The following is a 14142-nucleotide window of genomic DNA, read 5'->3' as shown; positions in this document are numbered from 1 at the left end:
AGTGTATGTTAGGGTTTTAAAATGAATGATATATTTAAATATTCATTTTGAAAAGATAAATATTGAAAAGGTATCACAATTTTCACTCTGAAATAGACTTCATTTATTTGGTGAGAACAGGCCTAGATCCACCTACCCAATGAGACTGGTTAATCCTTAATTTTGTGTTAACACCCCTTCGTCAGATATTCTTAACCAGTTGTATCATTTCTTTTCATTGAACCCTACCTATCTCTTCTCCAGCAAGTTTTATACATTTCCCCCCCATAATATCTGCCTTTATGCTGTCTCTCCCTTCCCAATTCCCCACTGGCTGCCAATCCAAGCTATTAACCCTCTCCAAGGTGTTCTGGTGACACCTCAGCAACTGTTCCCCTGAGAAGGCCACTTCAGCTATGCCTGCTGAATGCATGCCAATTACTCCTCAAGGTCCTTCTGTCTGCCCAACTCCCCTTCCTGCTGCTGTTACCTCAGCCAACTCTTAGTCTCCGAGCATGCGCCCCCCCTAAAAAAAAGCCCTAGGCCCAGGCTTATGGTGCAATGGTTAATATAGTCTGGGTGAATCAAGTTATTAGTACAGGAGGCATGTAGGGTTGCCAACTCTCTAATTCCAGAAAACCGAACACTCTTGCCCTGTCCCCTGCCCTGCCCCTTCCCTGAGATCCCCCCAACTCCCCTTCATGAGGACCTGCCCCCTGCTCACTCCATCCCCCCTCCCTTCATCGCTTGCTCTCCCCCACCTTCACTCACATGCTCATTTTCACTGCAAGGCCCAAACAGGCACCAGAAGAAGGCCAGGAGCTGCAACAGTTTGAATGTGGGAGATGGAATGTATGATTCAAATAACCTTCACCTCACCAGGGAAAGATTTTAAACACTACTAGAAAATTAAACTTTTTAAACTTCTTCCTCTTCTATACCCTCTCCAATTTTCAACATCCAATTTAAAATGTAGATACCAGAAAAAGATACAGTATTCCAATATTTGTTTCACCAATGCCATATACATATACTACATGCTGGTATTACTCTCCAAAATGGATGAATGATAAAAGGGTGAATAGGTCAAAGTGAATTTAAGCTTCAAATGCAGGTGAGTAAGACAGCTAGTAAGAGAGAAATTGGGGATCTATTTTACTTTCTCGAGGGATAATGGGTAATCCAAAAGGGAAACTAAGAATCTGCTCCACCCTTAGCTCTATTTTTTTAATGACTTGTCAGATATTGCTCTTGACAAGTATAAAACCTGATTTGTTCATGTCACATTATCCGTATAAATGTTTTGTATAATGTAACATTGGTGCAACAATTCTGTTCCATCTACGAGAAAATGGACTACAATTCAGATTTGTCAATGGTTGTAAGTTGTGGAAATGATAGACCAAGAAATAAATTTTTATTTCATAAATGCCTATATTGTAATTTTATGTGTGGAATTAGGACCACACATTATCACAGCTGCAATAGGTTCATTAAAGGCCCACTCCTGAAGCCCAAATAGAAATCCAGAGAGCACAACCACAGAAATGCACAGCTGTTCAGATACCTATATAAATAAATCTGTAGAAACTGACTCCCACACTGACATGCAGATACACACGTGTATTCATGTGTACACATCTAGCATGCACTAACACATATACTTCCCCATTATTTATTATTACAATTGTTGTTTAGTGCCTAGAGCCCCCAACTAAGATCAGGGCTCCAGGGTGATAGGTGCTGGACACACACATAAAAAGAGAGAGTCTGCAACAAAGAATTTACAATGTAGCGAGACAAAGGTGGGGAGAAATGTCTGATACATTGGCTCTTCTGCAATTATTAGTCAACAACATTCACTTTTTAAGAAACAATACATTTCTTTTAGAGTTCCCTTCTCTTTTAAAAACTTGTTATGAAATGAATACACACAGATTTTATGTCATCAGTGTAGGGGCTGCCTAAATCACCCAAACGGGAAGGGAGGAGGGTGGGCTGGAGAGGAGAGGATGGGGAGGGTAAGAGGCCAAGGACGAGAGCGGGGTGGGGGTGAGAGGGGGCAGTGAAGGAGAGAGGAGGAGGTGTGAGGGGGTATGTGGGGTTCATGGGAATGCAGGGGAAGGGGCATGAGGATGTGGGGGGCATGGGGTGTATAGGGACATAATGGGAGTGCAGCAGTGTATGGAGATGAATGGGGTGCAGGGCTGTGGGGGGTGAGGGCAGGGCCAGTGCAACCATTTAGGTGACCTAGGCAGTCGCCTAGGGCACTAGGATTTGGGGGGCACCATTTTCTTTGGCAGCGACCGCGGCGGCCGGATCTTCGGCCGCCCCGATCGCTGCCGGCATTTAGGCAGAGGGAGCTGGGGCAGTGGAGCGCGGGGAGGGCTGCCTGCAGCAAGGGTGGGAGGGGCGGCACTCAGGGGAAGCTGATTGGCACCACAAGCCTGGGAGGCGGGAGAAGTGAAGCAGCCACAGTGTGCTCGGGGAGGAGGTGGGGCAGGGGTGAGCTGGGGTGGGGGGGTGCCTCAGGGCGGAGGGGGGGAGCTGCCGCAGGGGGGGCACCTCAGGGCGGAGGGGGGGAGCTGCTGCGGGGGGTGCGCCTCAGGGTGGGGGCTCGGGGGGGCGCAAAGTGGAAGTTTCGCCTAGGGCGCGAAACATCCTTCCACTGGCCCTGGGTGAGGGACATGGGGGTGGCAGCTTTGGGAGGTGGAGAGGATGGGTGGCAGAGTGCTGTAAGGGGTACAGGGCTGGGATGGGTAGGTGTGGGAGCCAGGATGGGATGGGACGGGGGAGGAATGCAATGAGGGGAATAGGGGTGCGGGGGGTAGGGATGGGGAGGGATGCAGTGAGGGGAAGGGGCTGCAGCCCCATTCCCAGCACTCAGAGATGGGGATACACATACCTCCTGGGTGCTGGCGATGGGGCGACAGACCGTGGTTCACTTCAGGGCATGCGCCACAGCTCGAGCCCAGCAGCTACAGGAGGAGCACGAGGAGGAGAAGAGGGTCAGCAACAGCAGGAGAGGTGTGTGCCACAACTTGCAAGTCACGCTAGTTTGTCCCCTGCCCTGACCCAGCCAATGGGAGCTGCCACTGTGGGCCGGGGGTGGGGCAGTACATGGAGCCCCCTTGCCACCTCTAAGCCTAGGAGCCGGACATTCTGGCTGTTTCTCGGGAGCCGCGCGGTGGCTATCAGGGAGCCTGCCAGCCCCACTGCGCGGCGTCAGCAACCGGACAGTCAACGGCCCAGTCAGCAGTGCTGACCGGAGCTGCCAGGATCCCTTTTCAACTGGGTGTTCCGGTTGAAAATCGAACACCTTGTCACCCTAGAGCAGGGGTCTCAAACTCAATTTACCTTAGGGCCAGTGCCAGTCCTCAAATCCTCCCAGCGGGCCAATAATGTCACTGAAGTTGGTATTCAGAAAAGAAAACGTTTATATTGTATTTTTTATTTTGAATTTCTTAGAAATAATAAAACTGTCATACAACTTTATACAAGTCTTCCCCTGCCAGAGAGTTTTTAGTGTTTGCCAGACACCTGGCAACGCTTCAGTTCTGTCAGTTTGTTGATGTTTGGCCTCCATGACTGAGCAGTTGACACCTTCAGGATTGCAACAAAGGGAGCATCAGATAGTTGTGTTCGGTATTTTGACTTGTTTATGTTCATTGTGGAAAAAAGTGACACTGCCTCCCTGGCTGACTCTGCCTGGCAACTAATGATGGTATCTCTGTCTCCCAGCCAATGGGAGCTGCAGGGGGCGGCGCCTGCAGCAGACATTGCCTGCAGAGTGTCTGCCTGTGTCTCTCCTCCGCGGGCCGCAGTGAGGAGGTTCTTGGGCCGCAGATGGCCCGCGGGCCGGGACTTTGAGACCCCTGCCCTAGAGGCATGTGTTGCCCTGCCTATAAGTTAATGTTACCCAACACTTTCCATTATAACATCCTGCTTGCAGTTGCTTACAACTTTGCCAAACTGTAACTGTCTGGGTTGATTTTCCATACAAGGTGTCTACCTCAGGCGTAAGCTTTTGGAAAATTTTCGACTGAAAAATTTTAAGCCATTTTTCAAGAACAAGGTTAGGGACAAATATATTGTTTAGGCCTTGTTAAAAAAAGTTCTTACAACTATGTAGTTGAGAAGCTCTAACATTTCCATGCTTTGGAGCAAGGACTTGAACAATGTCTCCGCCTTTTACCGCCTCAGCAAAAAATTTGTCCAAATTGGAAGCCCCTGAAAAATTTCAGATTGTACATGCTCAGTAGAGACTTAGAGTTTGGTAGCTTCATTCTTTGAAGAGTCCATCTGCAACTGAGCATGATCCATCCCCTCACAGTTGCTATGTATTGACTGTACTGTACACGCACTAGAAAATGATGGACCATGCTCTATCTTAGGGTTGTGGGGGTTGAACTGGACTTTCCCTGCAATTACTCCTCTTGGCTCCTGCGGCAACAGGCCAGAGAATGAACTGAGAGCAATGCGGGGTTAGGAGCAGAAGCTGGGAGAAAGGAGAACAAGGGCAGGAGCAGAAGGGACAGAAGACAGGGAAGCGCTGAACAAGGGGGATAAGGGAGAGGGGTAGCAGATGGAGATGATAAGAGAATAGGATGGGGAGGCATGGACAGGAGTCAGCAGGGATAGCAGAAGGGGTGGGAACAGGGTCAGGATCTAGGGAGGAGGGATAGGAGCACAAGGGTGCTAGGGAGAGAGGAGCAGAAGCGTCTATAGCCACTAAAGGACAGTTCCCTCTAGAACCTGGAATTGAACCCATCATCCCTGAGTTTCAACCGTCCTTCATTTGGATGACAAGCTTAGAGTGGGAGACTGGTACTGGCTGCCCAAGGAGACTGGAACTGGGATGAGGAGCCTGTGGCAGTTAGAGACTGGAACTAGCTAGGTAAGGAGAATGGGATCAGGGCCGGCTCCAGGCACCAGCTTACCAAGCAGGTGCTTGGGGCGGCCACTTTGGAGAGGGGCAGCACATCCAGCTGTTCGGCGGCAATTCGGCGGACGGTCCCTCACTCCTGCTCGGAGCGAAGGACCTCCCGCCGAATTGCCGCCGCAGATCGCGATCGCGGCTTTTTTGTTTTGTTTTGTTTGGCTGCTTGGGGCGGCCAAAACCCTGGAGCTGGCCCTGAATGGGATACATAGCCAGTGGGGTCAGATGGGATTGTACTCAGGATGGTTAGCCTGAGCAGCTGCCTGTGCTGCCACTAGGGTGACCAGACAGCAAGTGTGAAAAATCGGGACAGGGGGTGGAGAGTAATAGGTGCCTATATAAGACAAAGCCCCAAATATCCGGACTGTCCCTATAAAATCGGGACATCTGGTCACCCTAGCTCCCACAGACAAACTGCTATTTTTAGGGGTTACCTCAAGCACAGCTACCGCAAATTGGTAATCACACCTCCCAGCTCAAATGTAGATGTACCCTGAGTTAGATGTATGTACCACGCAAGTTATACAACACAACATGCTATATGGATGGAAAGAGGATGGAGTGTAATGGACAAAACCAGTGTAGAAGAAGAATTGCATTTCGGAGAGCATTTTCCTCTATTCTCCTCTATTTTCACTGAGTTGCTATCAATGTGTTATCATGCCTTGGTAATATTTTTCTTTATATACATATCTTATTGTGGTCAAATGTTACAATGAAGTAATAGGCGATGTTTGGCCATGGTAGTGGGAAGTACTTGACTGGACAATAGAAGTGGAAAGAAGTGAGTTTTGAGGAAATATTTAAAGAGGAAACTGGAAGTTTGCCCCTCCAACTAGATTTGCCCAAATAAAAAAAAAATCACGTCATCAAACCAATAGGGGCAAAATTCTGCTCTCAGTGACCCTGGTATAAATATGCATTCCGTTCAAATCAATTGAACTCAGAGCAGAATTTGGCCTACTGCATTATATAGTTGACACATACAGAATTTAAGATAAAGAATTATAGCATCTAAAAGATTCAAGGTAGGATAGCAGGTCAGTTACATTCTTGTTGAAATATGGATACTTCCATTGCATTCAGTAGGAACTGGAAGATACTATGCACCGATCACAGTGTGTAAGCTATTAAGATTGAAGTCATCTGCACAAGCAGCTCTGACTGCTTTTTAAAGGCTAAGCTGCACAATTTGTTTTTCATTAAGAGCTGTTGTGCAGTTTTGTGATTTGTAGCCAGCTCAGTGGAGCTTCCAGAGTGTATACTTCTATTTTGAGATTTTGTCAATAAACAAATAAGACATATGCTTCAGTGAGTCATCTCAGCAGAGCAAACTATCACAAGGATCAGTTGACCTGCATTTCCTTCCTGCTACTGAAACTCTCTCTATCTTTTCTTGTTAGCACAAAGTGCGCCCCTGTGCACCCCACAAAACAGAGAAGCCAGAAATGGGAAGATAAGGTCTCCTTAGTCCATATGGTTTTATTTGTGTTCCGCTGGCACAGTTATAGTCATACAGTAACCAACATAAATTTTTAGTTTTATTATCACCTCTAAAAAGAGACAGAAATGTGAAAATTGAAGCCAGAAGGTTTGTATCACAGGATTAATTAGGCAGGGCCAAGTGGAGTCACACTCCTCCTGGCAGTGAGTGCCTCAAGAAGGTGCCTGCCTTCAATTATGGAGCGCACAAAGCAATTAAAAACCCTGTTTCTTTTTCCTGAGGTGTTACTTGTTACTTGATAAATCTCTTTTTTAAAATTCTCTGGAGACCTGAACTGGCTTGAGGTGCAATCTACTAGGGTAGATATTCATGAAAAATTGATTTAGCTGTAGCCTAAGTGCAATAGGTTTAAAATAAACCTGAAAGGAATGAACAGTGTGTTTCTTGGCTGACATTTTATTGGCCATTTCTTAATATACAAAAAAGACCAGATAAGTAAGAATCCAGACATTATGGATCTCAGGAAAGAATTTTGTCACTGGGATTTATGAATTGAATCAGTCAGCTACCCTACGCATTTTCTGAAGTCATACTGCTCTCTTGATTCACCTTTTCCTCCATACTATATATGGGTGGCTGTCCTTGAAAGTCAGGGTTGTATGCATGTGTCAGATTTAAACATGTCTCACGCAGCCTTCATCTCCAGTAAATAGAAAATGAACACTAGATTTCACCTGGTTTATAGAATTTGAAACCTCAAGCCATTTGCCCTACTTATACTCCCAAGAGGATACTTTCTTCTTCTTTACTCTGGTATTACTGAGCGATCCATTGCCACTGATTCTGAACCTTTATACCAGTATCTATGATGATCTTATTTTGTGCAGCTGAATCTGCATGTTAGGCATTTGCCACCTTCAGTTCAATCACCCAGCTAACTCCTTCCCCTCATGTTAACTCCCATGAAATATAAATAATTCAAAATATGAAATAAAGTACAGAGTGTATCTGGGATGAATAGTGCTCTAACAAGACATGTGTTTGAGCTATAGCAATGACCTCATACTTCCTGTTGAGGAGGAGAGAAGCAAAATAATATTTAAATCAATAGAATAAGAGAACCAAGCTCATAAGGACAGCAGTGAGTTTGAGATCCCCCCCAGTTTTAATTTTAAATGAATACAATTTAATAAAATAAGGGTGCAAGTGTCAACCACTAGGTTACTCTAGAATCTACTATTAACATTTCTGTATTCCCAGCCTTTGTCATTAATACTAACTTAATTTTTAAAAGTAATTACATTTTAAAAAATTAAGTAATGTATAGTGGAGGTATTTTTTCCTATTGTGCACTTTATTTTTATTACTGCTAAGTTTAAATATAACTAGTAGAAGAATGAGAAAATTCTTTATAAAGGTCATTAAATAAATGCTGCTGGAACAAATCTTTAAGAGGATCATCACTGAAATGAAGAAATTATGCATATGGAACACTTTTACTTGTAGTGCAGATTAAACAGTTGGCAAAATAAAGCTTTAAATTGCCAGACATTATGTGTCACTAGAAATGAGTTCTGACAGATTTTATTGAGCCTTTTACTCATATTATTGCTGCTATATTTTTTCAGTTTAAAAAAATAGAAGAAAAGAGGATTGGCTTTTTCAATACAGGTCAGGCCTGTCACATGGCAAATTTTTATTCTGATTATGCTTTAATGTGCATAGCATGTTTGTCAGAGTAAAATGTCAAGATGACAATAGTTTGAGATATCTGAGCCGTTGCCAGAAGAACTTTGATATTTTCTCTCACGCTTATTCTGGTCATCTTCTAAAGTTTCAGTAATTCTTCCATGCATGAGAAACTTCTTTTCTTTTCTTTTTTTAAATGAAATGTCACTAGCCAGCCTTTGTTACCAATTGGGGAATGGCAGAGCAATACATATGCATCTGCTGTATAAAGTACATTTTCCCAAGGAAGGTATTAGTAATACTGTTGCAAAAAAGAAATAACAACAGAAGTGGACATCATTCTGGGATATATTAGCAGGAGTATAGTAAGTGTGACATGCGAAATAATTCTTCCACTCTACTCAGCACTGATAATGCCTCCCCTGGAGTACTGTGTCCAGATCTAGGCACCACACTTTGGGAAAGAGGTGGATAACTTGGAGAAAATCTAGAAGAGAGCAACAATAATTATTAAAGGTCTAGAAAACATGACATATTGGGAAAGACTGAAAAAACTGGGTTTGTTTAATCTGTTTAGTTTGTTTGTTTAGAGAAGAGAAGACGGGGGTGAGTGTGAGGGAGGACATGCCAGAACAAGGATCAATGGTCTCAAGTTGCAGCGAGGGAGGTCTAGGTTGGATATTAGGAAACGCTATTTCACTAAGAGGGTGGTGAAGCATTGGAATGGGTTCCTAGGGAGGTGGTGGAATCTCCATCCTTAGAGGTTTTTAAGGCCTGGCTTGACAAAGCCCTGGCTAGGATGATTAAGTTGGTTCTGGTCCTGCATTGAGCAGGGAATTGGACTAGATAACTTCCTGAGGTCTCTTCCAACCCTAGTATTCTAGGATTCTATTATAACAGTCTTCAACTATGAAAAAGGTTGTTATAAAGAGGATGGTGACAAATCGTTCTCCTTAACCACTAAGGGCAGGACAAGAAGTAATGGGCTTAAATTGCAGCAAGGGAGATTTAGATTACAGATTTGGAAAAACTTCCTAACTGTCACGGTAGCTAAGCACTGGAACAAATTAGCTAAGGAGGCTGTGGAATCTTGGTCATTGGAGATTTTGAAGAAAACACCTGCCATGGAGGGTCTAGATCAGGGGTGGGCAAACTACGGCCCATGGGTCGGATCTGGCCCCTCAGGGCTTTGGATCCGGCTCGTGGGATTGCCCCCCATGGCGCTGTGGGCCCCGCACCACTCTCAGAAGCGGCTGGCACCATGTTCCTGTGGCCCCCGGGAGGGAGGGCAGAGGACTTCGTGTGTTGCCCTTGCCTCCAGGCACCACCCCCCACAGCTCCCATTGGCTGGGAACAGGGAACTGTGGCCAATGGGAGAGTCGGGTAGGTACCTGGAGGCACGCCAAGGGCAGCACACGTGGAGCCCTCTGCCCCCCCCATTCCCCACGGGCCGCAGCGCTTCCTGGAGCGGCGTGGGGCCGGGGACAGAGCAGGCATGCAGGGAGCCTGCCCTGGCCCCGGTGCGCACCGCTGCCACCCCGGAGCCACTTTAGGTAAGTAGCGCCGGGCTGAAGCCCGAACCCCACCTGCACACCGCCCCCTAACTCCCTGCCTAAGCCCCCTGCCACACCCTGCACCCTTCCTGCACCCCAACTCCCTTCCCTGAGCCCCCTCATATACCCCACATGCCTCCTGCACCCCTTGCCCTGAGCCCCCTGCACCCCTCCTGCACCCCAACTCCCTGCCCTGAGCCCCTTGTACACCCTGCACCCCTCCTGCATCTCAACCCCTTGCCCTGAGCCCCCTCCTGCACTCCACAACCCTCCTGCACCCCAACCCCCTGCCCTGAGCCCCCTCATACACCCTGCACTCCTCCTGCAGCCCAACTCCCTGCCCTGAGTCCCTTCCTGCACACCACACCCCCTTGCACCCCCCGCACTCCCTCCTGCACCCCAACCTCCTGCCCCGGCCCTGCATACAATTTCCTCACCCAGATGTGGCCCTTGGCCCAAAAAATTTGCCCACCCTGGTCTAGATAATACTTAGTCCTCCTTTGAGTCGAGAGGACCGGACTAGATGACCTAACATCAGAGATAATATTAGGATTAGGACCCTAAAGTTAGGATATTTCTCTGAAGTGTATTTGACCTTTCCATGTAGAAATGGAGCTTGAACTCTCACAAGCACTGCCTCTCTCCTGACATTTGCTTTTATTTCTGGTTTTGGCTGTGTTTGGAAGAGAAATATCACTGGGGGTAAAAATGAAACAAACAAAACAAAACAAAACCAGCCAAACATTTAGAAACTTTGTTCACATTTCCACCGCAGACTCAAATACATTAAAAAAAATAATATAACCAGGTTTTTTTTTGCCATCCCTAGTGATTTCTCTACGCTCCAGGCTGCCATAGGGGCTTTCATTTAACACTAGAGTGCAATGTGTTAACAGGACTTCCCTGTTCAATGTGCGTCACCTAGACATGCTCCTGCTCCAAATGCGAAGGCTTGAAAGGAGAGCGTCTCCTCATTGGTACATTATATATTACAGATAGATAGACAGAGCTATGCCTCCTTTCTTTCTTAGTACTATTTACAGCATGTATGTTTTGTGTATCTACAAGCCGAGGGTTTATGGGAAGTGCTAACAGCAAGCTTTGCAATTTAATATAGTGTATTTGCATGTGCATGCAGTTTGTAAGTTGTATTGTTGACAAAGAAAAGTTTTTTTTTTTTTTTTTTTAAGGCAGCACTTTTTTAAAAGTGAAGAATGTTATTGTCAGGCTGAATGTGCTTAGCACTGATGTGTTTCAGGAGCAAAGGGGTGTGTGGGCACGTGCGTGTGTAAGGAAAACGGGGACAAGAAGAAGGAAGGGAGCTAGAGGTGACAGGTTGTTCACATAGGAAATTCTCTTGGGCTTCTTGGTTCACAAAATTATTATATGCTAATTGAGCTAAAGATCCTAGAAAAAGTAATGACAGACGGACTCAAGCCTTACAAAAATCGAGCAGTGAAAGGAGAACTCAAGAGTGGTATTGATGGGAGAAACCAAAAATGTGTTAAATTTAACATTAAGAACTGTAATATATAAGTAATTTTGCGCAATGGGGTCCTAGTCCATGACTAGTGCTCCTAGGCATCATGGTAATACAAAAGTAAAATAAAATAAAATAATATTTTTTAAAATTAAAAAGTGTTTTTTTCTTTTCTCCTCCCCTTAAATCCCCCCATTTTTTACTAAAGCCAGAATTTTCAGAAGTGACCATTGATTATAAGTGGCTACCTTGAGAGACTTTAAAATCCCCAATTTTCAGAAAGAGTTGAGCACCTTTACCTTGAAAATCAGACTCTTTAGTCCCAGTATGGGCACCCCAAATCAGTAGCTTATGGGCACATAAGAATTTTGCCTGAGACTTTTCATTATGATACTTAAAAAAAAAATGTCATGATACAGTGGGAAAGCACAAGACAGTTTGCATAAAATATATGGTATTTAAATCAGGCACATGCTAATATTTAGATCAGCTGTTTCATCAATGTATTTAGTAAAATATATCTGAGATCACGCAGCATTAAAAAAACATCTTAAGGCCCAGATCAGTTCATTTATTTTTAAACATGAAAACCATTCCAATAAATAGCAAAGCCACCTCAGACATCTTTGTGTTTTTGTTTCATTAAGACTTTCAAGTTTTCACACAATAGACACTGCTCAATGAGAAACACAAGGCAGCAGAGGTTTCATGAGATCTCAAAAGTAACTTTGATGGCTTAGGAGAGTGAGGGCATAAGGGTCTCTTCCCATTGACTTCAATTTGCTAGTGAGTTGGACAGGAAATACTAGTAACAAAACTGCAAAAACACAATTACTTTCAAATTGTTGATGGACAATAATAGTTGTAACCAACTGCAAGATATGCTGCCTTGTAGCATCTCATTCTCCAGCCTTAATTCTAGTTGATTAATTAAAGAGGATGGAGAAACGCAGCTAATCATGGTGTTTTTGATACACTTAATCACATTTGAAGAGAGTTTCACTAAACTGTTGAGAGAACTATTTAGATAGTTAAATTCTATATTTTCTAGTGAGCATTTCCTGGACTATTTTGTGGGTGGAACAGACATAGTTCTGTGTTGTGTCTCTGTTCTTCAGATTTCTAGAGGAGAAGATTCAATCAGTGTTATTTGACAATGTTTTCAGCCAGTGATCTCTAATTACAAACTGGTAACTGTACATATTATTAACCTGGAGATCACATGGAATCCTATCAATGCACTCTGAGACGTTCAACTTCTTTTACCATATCTCACAATGTGAATTGATGACTAACACCATATTTTAAATATTCATGATCTGTTACCACCATTTCAAATTATGGGAAAAGTTGCCTTTATAAATGAACATCCTTCCTTGTCTGCTGTAACAAATACAAGTGTTCTAATGATAATTTAAGCCCATCTTCTTTAATAAATTAAACAGAACCCTTATTCTCTTTTATGGTAAGATAGGAAGTGCAAAGCTTTTTCTTAAAAACCTTAAATTTAGGGGAACACTAAGGTAGATTCAGCTTCTTGAACACAGAATTACATTTCTGGTCATCCCATATGGGCTACTTTACTAAATGGAAAACAAGAGACCAAATTCTACCTAGATCTAAAATAGATCAACACTATGCCAATAAATGTTGTCTGAGTAATTTACTCTCTTCTTCTGTAGGAGAGTGTACAAATTGGAGTGCCACGGAAAAGAGATGTAAAATAAAATACCTTGTTTTATGTCTATCTACTTTATTTAATAATTCCAACAATCCAATAGTAAAGTGAAACCCAGTTTATAAAGAATAGACACAGAAGGGCTTATTCTAATGTAAAGGTTGACTGGCAGGTTAAAAAATACAACTCTCTTTGAAGATCTTATCAGAAAATCAATTATCCCAAGACACCAAGAGTTCTATTATTTTCAAGCAAAGTGTTTTATTGAAAGGAATTTGTTTGATAACAAAAACCCTATAGAACTACACCCAATGTAAAGAATGTTACAAAGTAAAGGAAAAAAAATACATTTCATAATATATTTTACAAAGGAATTACAAAATCACTACACTACAAACTGATGCAAAGAAACCCTACACTGAAATACTCATAGTAAAATCCTGGCTCCACTGAAGTTTATAGTAGCTTTGCCATTGATTTCAATGGAGCCAGGATTTCACCCATAAAATATATGTGGGTTTCTTTAAGAAAACAGTATTACATATATTTTAAAACACATAAATATATATTTATTTAAACAGCAAAGAGAAGACTGAAGATAAACAGTACTGATATATTTCAGGAGGATATTTTCAAAGGCACAAATGATAGGCACATAATTCCCATTGACTTTCAGTAGAAGTCAGATGACAAATAGTCATTTGTGCTTATGAAAATCTCCCCCTCAAAAGCAAAACAAATAGCTTCTCTCTCACACCGCAGAATACATTTTTGATGCTAGCTTTGTATCCTTAGATTTCCATGTGAAGAAAACAGAAACAATTTCATATGTACTTATAGTCCCACTGTATCATAAGTATGCATTTTCTTTTTTTTTAAATTGCATTGCTTTATCTGCAATTGAGTTGATAAATATAGTAAATAAAAATATATCACTAAGGTCAATGAAGGCTATAGACATAGCTGCTTGATGTTTCATAAGGCGATGACTGCAATAAAAAAAAAGTATAGACCCCAGGTCTTACTAGTTTTGACATGGGAGGATAATGTTGTGGACTTTTCCCTCATGTTCTGTAACTGATACTGTTTGGGCCCTCAGCACCTGTATGAAGCCCCACTGGCTTCAACAGGAGTAAGATCATAAGAACAGCCATACTGGGGCAGACTAAATGTCCATCTAGCCCAGTATCCTGTCTTCCGACAGTGGCCAATGTCAGGGTTTCAGAGGAAATGAACAGAACAGGTAATCATCAAGTGATCCATCCCCTGTCATCCATTCCCAGCTTCTGGCAAACAGAGGCTAGGGATACCATCCCTGTCCATCCTCGATAATAGCCATTGATGGGTCTATCCTCCACGAAGTTATCTAGTTCTTTTTTT

The sequence above is a fragment of the Chrysemys picta genome, chromosome 2, assembly GCF_011386835.1.
Source record: "Chrysemys picta bellii isolate R12L10 chromosome 2, ASM1138683v2, whole genome shotgun sequence".
Lineage (NCBI taxonomy): Eukaryota > Metazoa > Chordata > Testudines > Emydidae > Chrysemys > Chrysemys picta.
Note: the sequence above shows the minus strand (reverse complement) of the source record.